This window comes from Fukomys damarensis, unplaced genomic scaffold (assembly GCF_012274545.1).
Source record: "Fukomys damarensis isolate Sample0158 unplaced genomic scaffold, DMR_v1.0_HiC HiC_scaffold_11, whole genome shotgun sequence".
Classification (NCBI taxonomy): Eukaryota; Metazoa; Chordata; class Mammalia; order Rodentia; family Bathyergidae; genus Fukomys; species Fukomys damarensis.
The window spans coordinates 1,760,905-1,770,569 of record NW_022900923.1 but is presented as its reverse complement, the minus strand read 5'-3'; the positions used below and the strand labels follow the sequence as shown (position 1 = coordinate 1,770,569).

General features: G+C 52.5%; 1 long non-coding RNA gene across 1 annotated transcript; it reads left to right on the top strand.

The window, feature by feature from the left end:
- The first annotated feature begins 508 nt into the window (after window positions 1–508).
- LOC104875094 lies at window positions 509–3,297 on the top strand. The gene is made up of 3 exons (XR_783934.2): window positions 509–662; window positions 2,289–2,379; window positions 2,972–3,297. It is a non-coding gene; the product is annotated as an uncharacterized LOC104875094 (long non-coding RNA).
- Window positions 3,298–9,665: the final 6,368 nt, after the last annotated feature.

The window sequence follows — 9,665 nt, the reverse complement described above, 5'->3', positions numbered from 1 at the left end:
CAGAGGGGCCCTGGCTTACGATGCAGCAAAGGACGCCACCATCCGCAGGTGGGTCAAGGTCCACTCTGAGTTGTGCTTGTTTGTGTGCTCTTGGCCCATGCAGGCCGCCAGCTGCAAGCCCAAGCACCCTACACACGCAGGTGCCCAGACGAGTCCAGGGCTGCTGAAGTTACTTGAGAATCAAGCAGGTGGCTTCTTCTGGACTCCACCAGCCTTTCAGCTCCAGTAGCGGCCTCCTCCGAGGGGGGCTGGCACAAATAAACAGACTGGATCTGGAAGTGGCCGGGCAGAGGCAGGCCAGCAGCCAGGCACAAATCACCTTCCTCTGGGACTCGTTGGGACCTGTCATCATTAGCAGGGCTCTGGGCCACCTCCTTTCTTCTGCATGCAGTGCCCATCCCCAGGAAGAGGGGCTCCAGCACAAACTTCAAACTGGATTAAAAGCATGACCAGGCCCACAGAGACAGCTCCATTCTGCACAGGGTGGAGGTGCCAAGAGGTTGGGGACCCTCTATGACATCAGGGCCCTGTCCTGTAAGCTTCTCCCCACTGTGACCCTGGGCTCAGACTTCTGCCCCCTTGGCCACCCTCTAACCACTGAAATGGCCATGTGAACGGAGGAGGGAAGGACTGGGTACAGACAGGCAGGACCGGGCAGCACAGTGGGTATTTGTATTTCTGGCATCAGGGTGGGAAGGCTGGGTTTGGGCAGTCACAGCCGGGATGAGGAGGAAAGGGGTTTCTGCTCACAGGGTGAGTGCGTAAGGACAGCCTGGTCACAGGAGGGGTCTGGAGCAGACAGCCGCTCACGGCCACAGCATCCACCCATGCTTGGCACCACTGTCTACAAACCCAGCAGACCCCCAAGGTGACGCCTCCGACCCCACGGCACAGGGAGCGGCTCATGCTCCACGCCCCCATGGGACAAGGCCTTGGCCCTGAGTGTGTTGAATCCAGGGGGATTTGCATGTGAGATGCTTAACTCTATGTGTCAGCTTGACTGACCATTCTGGTTGTTTCTGCCAGGGCATCTTTGGCTTTGAGCAAAGCAGATTGTCCTCCATGAGGTCAGTGGGCCTCATGTAATCAGGAGAAAGCCTGGCTAGAAGCCAACTTAGCAAGGAAGAATGTTATCAGCTGGTGCTTGGATGCCGGCTGCACCCTGGCTCTTCCAAGCCCCGGGCCTGTGGGTCCCCCTTGCAGACTGTGACCTGCCATACCAGCCTCCACAGGCCCCCGCATTCCTTGAGCAGATCTCTCTGTCTGTGAACGGGTGCACCCAGTCTTCTCCGCCTTGTTTCTCTGGAAGCTCTGACGAATACACCATTTTCCCCTTCAGTGGATAAGGTCAGAGAGCAAAGCCCAAGGGACAAGCATGGTGTCAGATAACATTTAGCCCTGTCCGTCTTACCGATGGTGTCTTAATTGAGTTCACCTTCCCCTTCAAGTGTCTTTACTTCCAAGAATTTAAAATTCCCCTGAAGAGGCAATAGGGGTACATTTAAGGAACTTAAGATAGGAATACTAATAAAAAGGAAACAAATTTCCCCCCACCCTTTATTAGAGGAAAGCAGAAAGTCCCAGCACGTCTTCCCACTCAGGGATTCTAGAGCAATCTGGAAGCTGGAAAGATAGAGGTGAAGATATGTATCTGAGCCTCTGATTTGTGTCCCTGCAGCCTGATGGGGAGAGAGAGATGGGTGTGTTCGCTTTCCCCCAAACGTACATCCAGTCTTGATCTGCAGATCTGAGTGAGTGTTGAGCTCATCTGGAGTCTCCGGCTAAGCAGACTGCTTTCCCAGCTTGACAGCATGTAATAAGGAAAGCCACTTTCAACCTAGGATTAATGTTGACACCATATGGTTATTGACTTCTCCTTTCTCCCGCCTTCCCCAGTTAACTGGCGTGGGTGGAATTACTGTAAAATCTCAGCATAAGGACCATCGGGTGGCTCTAGAAGAAGCCAGTCTACAGAAACAGTTGGGAGACCAGAACTGGCTCCCTCTCTGCAGGTGTAGGAGGTCTCGTCTGCCACCCTCTGCCGCTTGCCACATGCAGCCCACTTGGCTCGTGTGTTCAGCCAGCAGCCAGTGTGGCCTACGGCACACTTCAGGTGAGGTCTGTGCCAGTCCAGATCCAAAGTTAGAGCGTCCATGGTGCCCAGTGGCTTGGCCCATAAAGACGCACAGCCCGAGGCATCTGCCATCTCCTTCCAACAAGTGTCTTCGTCGCTGTCCAGTTCCTGAGTGGATTCCTGTTTTCTAAGTCCATTCCCTCTGTATCTCCAGAGCCCAAGCCACATGTGCAATGTGTTCTTCTAGACGCAAACTATACCTGGCTTTGGAGGTGCCCCGTCCGAGCGTCTTCACTGTGCAGAGGGTAATCTAGGCAGAGCTGAAGCTCCGCGCCCAGGAACACACTTTCACAGCGGGTCCCATCTTCGGGTCCCATCTTCGGGGCCCATCTTCGGGGCCCTGCGGAGGAGGAAAGGGGGCCAAACGGTCAGGAAGTGAGGGGGGAAGGGGCAGGGATGGTAAGAATCGGCTGGGAAAGGTGACTCTGGAGTGACAGGAATGTCAGGAGACCGAGGTGGGGGGAGGCTTGGGTGGAGCACCTGGGACCGGGCAGCAACGTGGGGGCAGGGACCTCAGAATGGCGGTCGTGGGCTGCTGAGGGGAGATGTGAACCCACGAGGGAAGTGGCAGTGGTCACACTGCGCAGACGGCATGGCCAGGGCAGGGCCCGGCCCCGCCAGTGGGAAAGGCGAGGGAGCAGGACACAGGTGGCCTCCGCTCCTGTGGAGGGGGGCGAGGACCACAGGGGAGAGCGAGGGTCTCGGAGATCCAGGCCTCCGCAGTGCAGCCCAGGGACACAGAGAGGGAGCCTGGACTGAGTGTGGGTGTGAGCCCTGGGGGGTCAGTGACGCTCTTCCTCCCTGCGAGACCTACAGAGCATCCCTCACCTCCGGCAGGTCCTGCGGTAGCACTGCTTCCGACTTCCCCCTGCCGTGTGGACAGGACTCCTGCCATGTGAACACGACTCCCCCTGCCGTGTAGACATTCTAACCATGCAAACTCATCCTGTACCTGCTCCTGGGTCTCATCCTCTCCTCAGGCAGGTGGTTGGCAGCCTCTCCCATCAGGCATCAGGCCAGAGAGGCGGAGAGGGAATCATTGTTCCTTTTCTCCTTCCTCTCTGGACCCGTGCTCCCCAGCCAAGCTGAGAGCCCTGAAGAGCGAGAGTCCCCCCTGGTGGGCACATCTGGGCCACTCGGGCGGAGCTGGACGTCACTGCAGGCACAGGCAAGGCTCTCCCTGCACTGCCAGTCCAGGATCTGCCCGGATCCCAGGGACACTCGCTCCCCGGCTTCTCCTCCCAGGGTCCCTGCCACCCCACACACCTGGTGGCTCCCAGGCTGCTCCTCACAAGCCAGGCACTCAGAGCTACTGCCTTGCCCTTCCCCGGCCTCTTGAGTTTCCGTGTGTGTTGCTCCCTCTCAGTGTGATTTGTGCTTTAGATTCCTGCCGCCTTGCATCCCTACCCCTAAGAACAGACTGTAGTCCCAACACCCAGCACAATGGGCACACAGTACATGTTTGCTGACGGAATAAAAGATTGCAAGACAGAAAGGAGCCATTTGGCTGCCCTGCTATGACAGAGCTGACGAAAGTGGGGTGTGCAGTACTGCTGACTGTGGTCAGAGTGGCGTCAGAGCCGGAGCTAAGATGCGACTCCAGAATCTGGCTGTGACAGCAGCCCAGCAGTGGAAACCAAGTCAGGCTGGGTTAGGAGCCTGCCCTGGCCGTTAGGTGACACTGACTGTGGGTCAGAGACTGGGAGTAGAGGTGGGAAAACAGCATGACCACTACAGCCAGCTCACAGGTCTGGTGGCTGGAGCTGCCATTTGCTTCAGCCTGGGAGCCATGGCTCCCCATGACTGGGCTGTGACTGACATCATTATTATGGCCAGAAAGCAATTTTAGAAAGAAATGAAAAGGAGGACATGGGTGATTAAAGTTCTAATAACAACATTTCCAAAAAGTCTGGGTCAATGAATCTGTAACTCAGGTAAAAGAAAAGAGGCTTCAGGTGTTTGGGGAGCAGTGCCTGGCACCATATTCCACTGGGGAGTCAGTAGGGCAGGGAGGTCACGACCCCTAAGGAACCCTGGGAGACGGGAGGCATGGAGGGAGACAGGGACTATTTTACATGGGAAGTTCCTCTAAATATATCGTGGGTAAAGTTAGCAACAGTCTTCCATTCCCCTGCTGAGCCCCCCACACCCCTCAGAGCCCTGCCCTGGAACAGTGCTGGGCAGGAGAAAGTACGTGGGCACCAAGGCTCCTGTGCCTAGGCCCCAGGAACCTAACAGTGGGTGCCCGGCAGCGGAAATGTCTTGAGCATCACCCGCGAACTTTCTGTCCCAGCCCAGCTGTGGTACACAGCTGTGTTCCACACACTTTCACACACACTATCTCCTTGGGACTGAATAACTCTGCTCTGTGCTACTATTCTGATTTTGCAGGTGAGCAAACAGGAAGTTCCAGAGGGATGGCGGTCCTGGGCTTCGTGTGTTTGAACCTGTCAGTGTCCAGGGCCCCGCAGCACTCACCCTATGCCCTGCAGTCTCCCTTCGGAAGAGAGAAAACTCATTAAAGAAAGCAGTGGCTGATTCTGTGGACTGATTCCTGATTTCCAAACCCAGCTTTCTGTACTCAGGTGACCACGTGAATGTCTTGTGGCCTTACTGTCCTGAGAAGGCATTTTAAAAGCCTCCTTCTGGGAAGCATGTCTTCCCAGAGTTCAGGTCCAGCACCTCGGGGAGCACAGCACAATTCCCTTCCCTCTCTACAGCAGTGATTTGCAGACAGTAAGGAACCAAACAAAAAAGCAAGGGCACTGAGAGAGCTGATCACAGAGAAAAGAACAGACTGGCCAGCAAACAGCAAACAGCAAGGTGTGAGGTGTCGGCTGTGCACAGCTGAGCCAACCCCAGTCCCTCGTGTCAGCGGACAGGAAGCTGGCATGGGCACAGCAAGTGAAGCAGGCTCAAAGCTGCTGACTGAGCACTGGTGAGACTCTCACAGGAACCTGAGAGTTCACGCTCCTCTGAAAGCACGGTGCCATCCAAGGTGCCCCGACCCATGTGGCTGGGGCTACACACAGCCTGCAGCTCAGCTTGGGGAGGAAAACAGACCGTGTGGAGTGACTGTAGCATGGGTGCAGACACCCAGTGCCAGGCTGTAGGAGCTGGGCCCCTCGGTGAATGCAGAGGCTTTGCCTCTATAAATGCAGTGGGCAGGCATTTAACCTCTTTCCATCTATTCCAATCCCCGAGAATAATTTCCTTCATGGAAACTTATAATAAGACCTGGTCACCATGAGAGGCAGCTTAGAAATCCCTAAATATACCCTTTTTTTTTTCTTCCAAGAAAGAAAAAGGAAACAAGTTATTCAAGGTGACAAGAAAAGTTAGTTTCTAAGGCTGGAGGCCAACTTCTGGCTGTTGCTAAGCCTTTCTCATTGCGTGCGGTCTTGTGTGGGGAATGACCCTGATACTGAAAGACTCGTGGCCCAAGTAACTCTGAGAGCTATTGGAGGGTCAGCGCAGAAAGGGGCTACCGATTAGTACCTGCTCCTGGAAGGTCCTACTCTCTATATGAGATGGGTCTGATTATTCAGGTTCCAGTGTGTGAGCACGGGGTCTCCAGGGTGTCTTCAAAGGGCTCCTGCTGAAGCTCATGTGTGTGACTCGCTTCCTCCAGTACCCATCTGCTGCCTGGCAAATCCTTATGAAATTCCGATTGTGCACCCCTCCAGACCAGACGGCCCGATCGCCCATCATCTGCTTTGTTTTGCCTCCGATTAATTCACATGAGGTATTGCTGTGTTGCCCAGGCTGGTCTTGAGCTTCTGTGCTCAAGGGATCCTCCTGCCTCAGCATCCCGAATAGCTAGGAGTACAGATGTGGGCTCCCTTGCCTGGCTCATAGTAATTTTATATTTTCTCATCCCTTTCTCATCCTCCCAAAAGAGCCAACTAAATAAATGACAGTGGCCCTTCTTCTGATAGCGTGTGATTCCAACCCCTTTGTACTGTCCCCATCACAGCCCAGTCTTTCCTGGGGCTTGGGTTATGTCCTGACATTGGCCGAGCCCGCACTGGGGTGGACAGTGTGTAGCACATTCCCCCAGAATTACCTAATCCTCCTTTGCACCCACGTGATCTCCACACTTTGTGTGCTTTATTTGCACGCGTGTCTGTGTGCACACACAGTGCTTCTAACAGCCTCTGCGAACGAGAGAGGAAGTATCTATTTCCTTTTGCTACACTGCTCCTGAAGGCAGAGGAAGCTGGGACTCTGTCCAGTTCTGGTCCCCGTCTTTGTTGCAGACTCTGAAGGTAGGGCAGATGTGAAACAGATGTTTTCACGGGGAGGGGGTCAGCAAATTGTCACATGTGCTGCAAAGGTTTGTGTGCATGTGGTTTGTACATGTGTGAACTCCTTACTCATCTTGTGATTCTTGAAAAAGAATGACGAAAAGCCAGCTGGCGAATTAGGCATGGCTGTAGGGAAATGATGAGTTCTTCCTGCGTGCAGTGAGGGGAGCACTCTTGTTTAGGGTGCAGGAGACCCCGTCTGGGGAGACCTCAGCACAGGACCCCACAGAGCAGGTCTGCAGGAGGCCACACCCGCCAGCTCCACCCTGTCCCTCAGATGTCCAAGGGGCCACCACACATTCCCGCCCCTCCCTGGAACCTCTTCTCCCCAGTCTGTGTTGTGTTCCCTCCTCCATGCTCGCAGGGAGCCATAACCTGTGCCTCCTGCCCTCTCCGTGGAGGGATTTCTTGATTAGTGTGTTTCCCCCATGAACCGCAAGAACTTGGCCTGCGCTCGGCACGGTGGCAGTTGTTGGATGAATGATTACCGCCTCTGAGGCGGAATTGCACGCTGACCTCTGCTGCCTTCCTGTCTCCCGTGGGCTGCTCTTTCTTCACGGTTCCTGCCCCACACACTGCTTGCTGCCCCTTCTCCATCACCATCATCATCTTCATGACCGAGATTCTGTTATTACGGAACCCACACTAGACACTGTGCAAAGGGCCTTTCCTAAGTAACCCGGTGAGTCCTGCAGACCCTTTCACCCACGGTCTGCACGTGAGAAGACAATTGTGGATGGCTATGAATTGCACAGTTCTGGCTGGTTGCCCATCTTCTGAACTCTGGAGCCTTACTTGACCACCCAGTGTAGTCTTCCCGGTGAGTGAGGCTCACAAACGTGAAGCGTGTGCATTCTGCAGGTGTTTCTGGTAGTGTTCTACCATTAGTCCACAGACTGACTGGTGGGTGTTTTTCACATCATCTGTGGTCTGCCCCGAACTTCTACACACACATTGTAGTGACTGCTGAGGGGGGCAAGTTTCACCTATCAATTGGCTGGACTATGGTAGCCAGCTACTTGAGTAAACACTAATCTGGCTGTTGCTCTGAAGGTACTTAGTGGAAGTACTGCGTGACATCAACAACCAGTGGACTGTGATTGAGGGAGATTCTCCCCAAGGACATGGGTGGGCAGCTCCAGAAGCAGCCCTTGCCTGAGGTCCACTCTGCTGGCCACCCTGCTGGTCCACTCACCTACAGACTCAGACTGGACAGCCCTACAATCCCATGAGCTAAGTCCTGGAATAAACCTACTTCTGTACATATGTCTTTGTCTGTGTCTATTTGTATACAGTAGTACACATAATCTGTAGATTGCAGATAATATATAACTATATAGAAATATATACATATATTATTGTTTATTTGTTTATTTATTAGGGTAGTGCCTCAGTTCATGAACTCAATTCTCTCGAAGATTCTGGTCCCAAACTGAATTGAATGGGAACCAGATCAAATTCCCCCACAAGGTCAACACTGAACCTGACCGGATTCCATTCTCAACCAATTCAGTTTGCGACAAGAATTGTGGAAAGAATTAAGTTTGTGAACTGAGGTACCACTGTATTTATATTTTGCTTCTTTGGAGACTCCAGAGTTCTATTTATGTTTGTACTATGTATGTGGTTCTATGATTTTAAACAGCATATCATTAAATATTACACCTTTAAATTCAATCTAATTTTTCCCTTCAATTGTGCTTAGCTTTAATGAAGTTATTGGTACTGCTGAGTTTAATCATCATCTTATTTATTTCACACTCCTTATGCATTTTGCTTCTGTTTCTCTATTTCTTGAAAACTTGTTTTGGACTAATTAGGTAATTTTAGCCTTAATGTTTGATCTCACTCCCTACCCTGTCTTTGCATGTATAGCTGTCAGTTTCAGTTTGTCTTCAGAGGCATTTATTCAGCCTCTGTTGTTGAAGGACATTTTTCCTTGAGGAATGGCAGGATCTTCCTATCATAGCCTGAAAGGAGTTGTTCCAGATCCTCCTCATCCCCCTTTGGTAGTAATAGATGGTCAGGATTTTTTTGTCCTTTTCCCTTCCTTATGGTAGCTTTTTAATCAGTAAATTCGATTTTTCAGTATAACTTTAGGTTTATAGACTATGAGGCATAGAGTTCCATTTCCCTGCCCTGCTGTCTGCATCTGTCTTGCTAGTGCTTCCTGGAGAGACAGAGCTAACGGGAGACATGTGAATCCATAAGGACTGACAGAGCGGCCCACAGTGGCCACCCACAGAGTCGGGTGTGAAGAGTGCAGAGGGTCCGCCTGCCCGCTGGGGACCCCAAGGAGCCAGTGAAAGCCTGGAGCTCCAGGCGGTGTCCCAGGTGAGTCCACATAAGGAGGCTGAAAAGTCGGCACTGTAAGCTAGGAGGTGACGCCCAAGGGGAAGGTGGAGACCGGAGCCCCCTAAGAGAAAGCAGCAGCTTTCCTTCCTCATCTCCCTCTGTACCACTCAGGCCAGGAGACAGGCCACCCTGGGTGGGGCTTCTGCCTTCAGTAATCTGCCTCAGAACTCCACAAACCCAGTCAGGCCCGTACCTCATGCAATTCGCCAGAGTCAATGGTCACACTCCTCATTAACATCTCATCTACCCCAGCTGATGATCCTGCTGACCGCGACCACAGCACACGGCCTGTGTCCCCCTGCATGTCCCCAGCAGGTTCCCGACCCCTCACCCTGGGCTCCGCCTGTGCCTCCTTGCCCTCCGCCCCCTGCAGCCACTGACCCCAAAGCCACTGGGCTTTTCCTCCTCCAAGTGTCCACAGCGGGACTCACACACACTGGCTGCTTTTCCCTCGCCATAGGAAGATTTCCTCCCTCAGCTCTCTGGGCTTCATAGCTAGCTGGTTTCTTTTTCCTTTTGTTTATCTGTTTGCTTTAAAGATTTTTCTCTTTAGTTTTGGCTTGCAACAGTTTTACTTTGATGTACCTGGGTATGTTTTTTTTTATTAATTTAGCTTAAGATTTCTCAAATGCCATAGATTTATAAACGATGGTTTCCTTCAAATATGAGAATTGGGGCTGGGGATTTAGCTCAGTGGTTCTACTGCCTGCCTTGCAAATATGGGGACTTTTCAGCCACAGTCTCTTAGCATATTTCTACTCCATTTTCTATTATTCTCCTCCTCGTCCTCCTCCTCATTTTGTTACTGAGGATTCAATCCAGGGCCTTCACACTAAGCTAAATCCACAGACTTTTTTTTTTAATTCAGA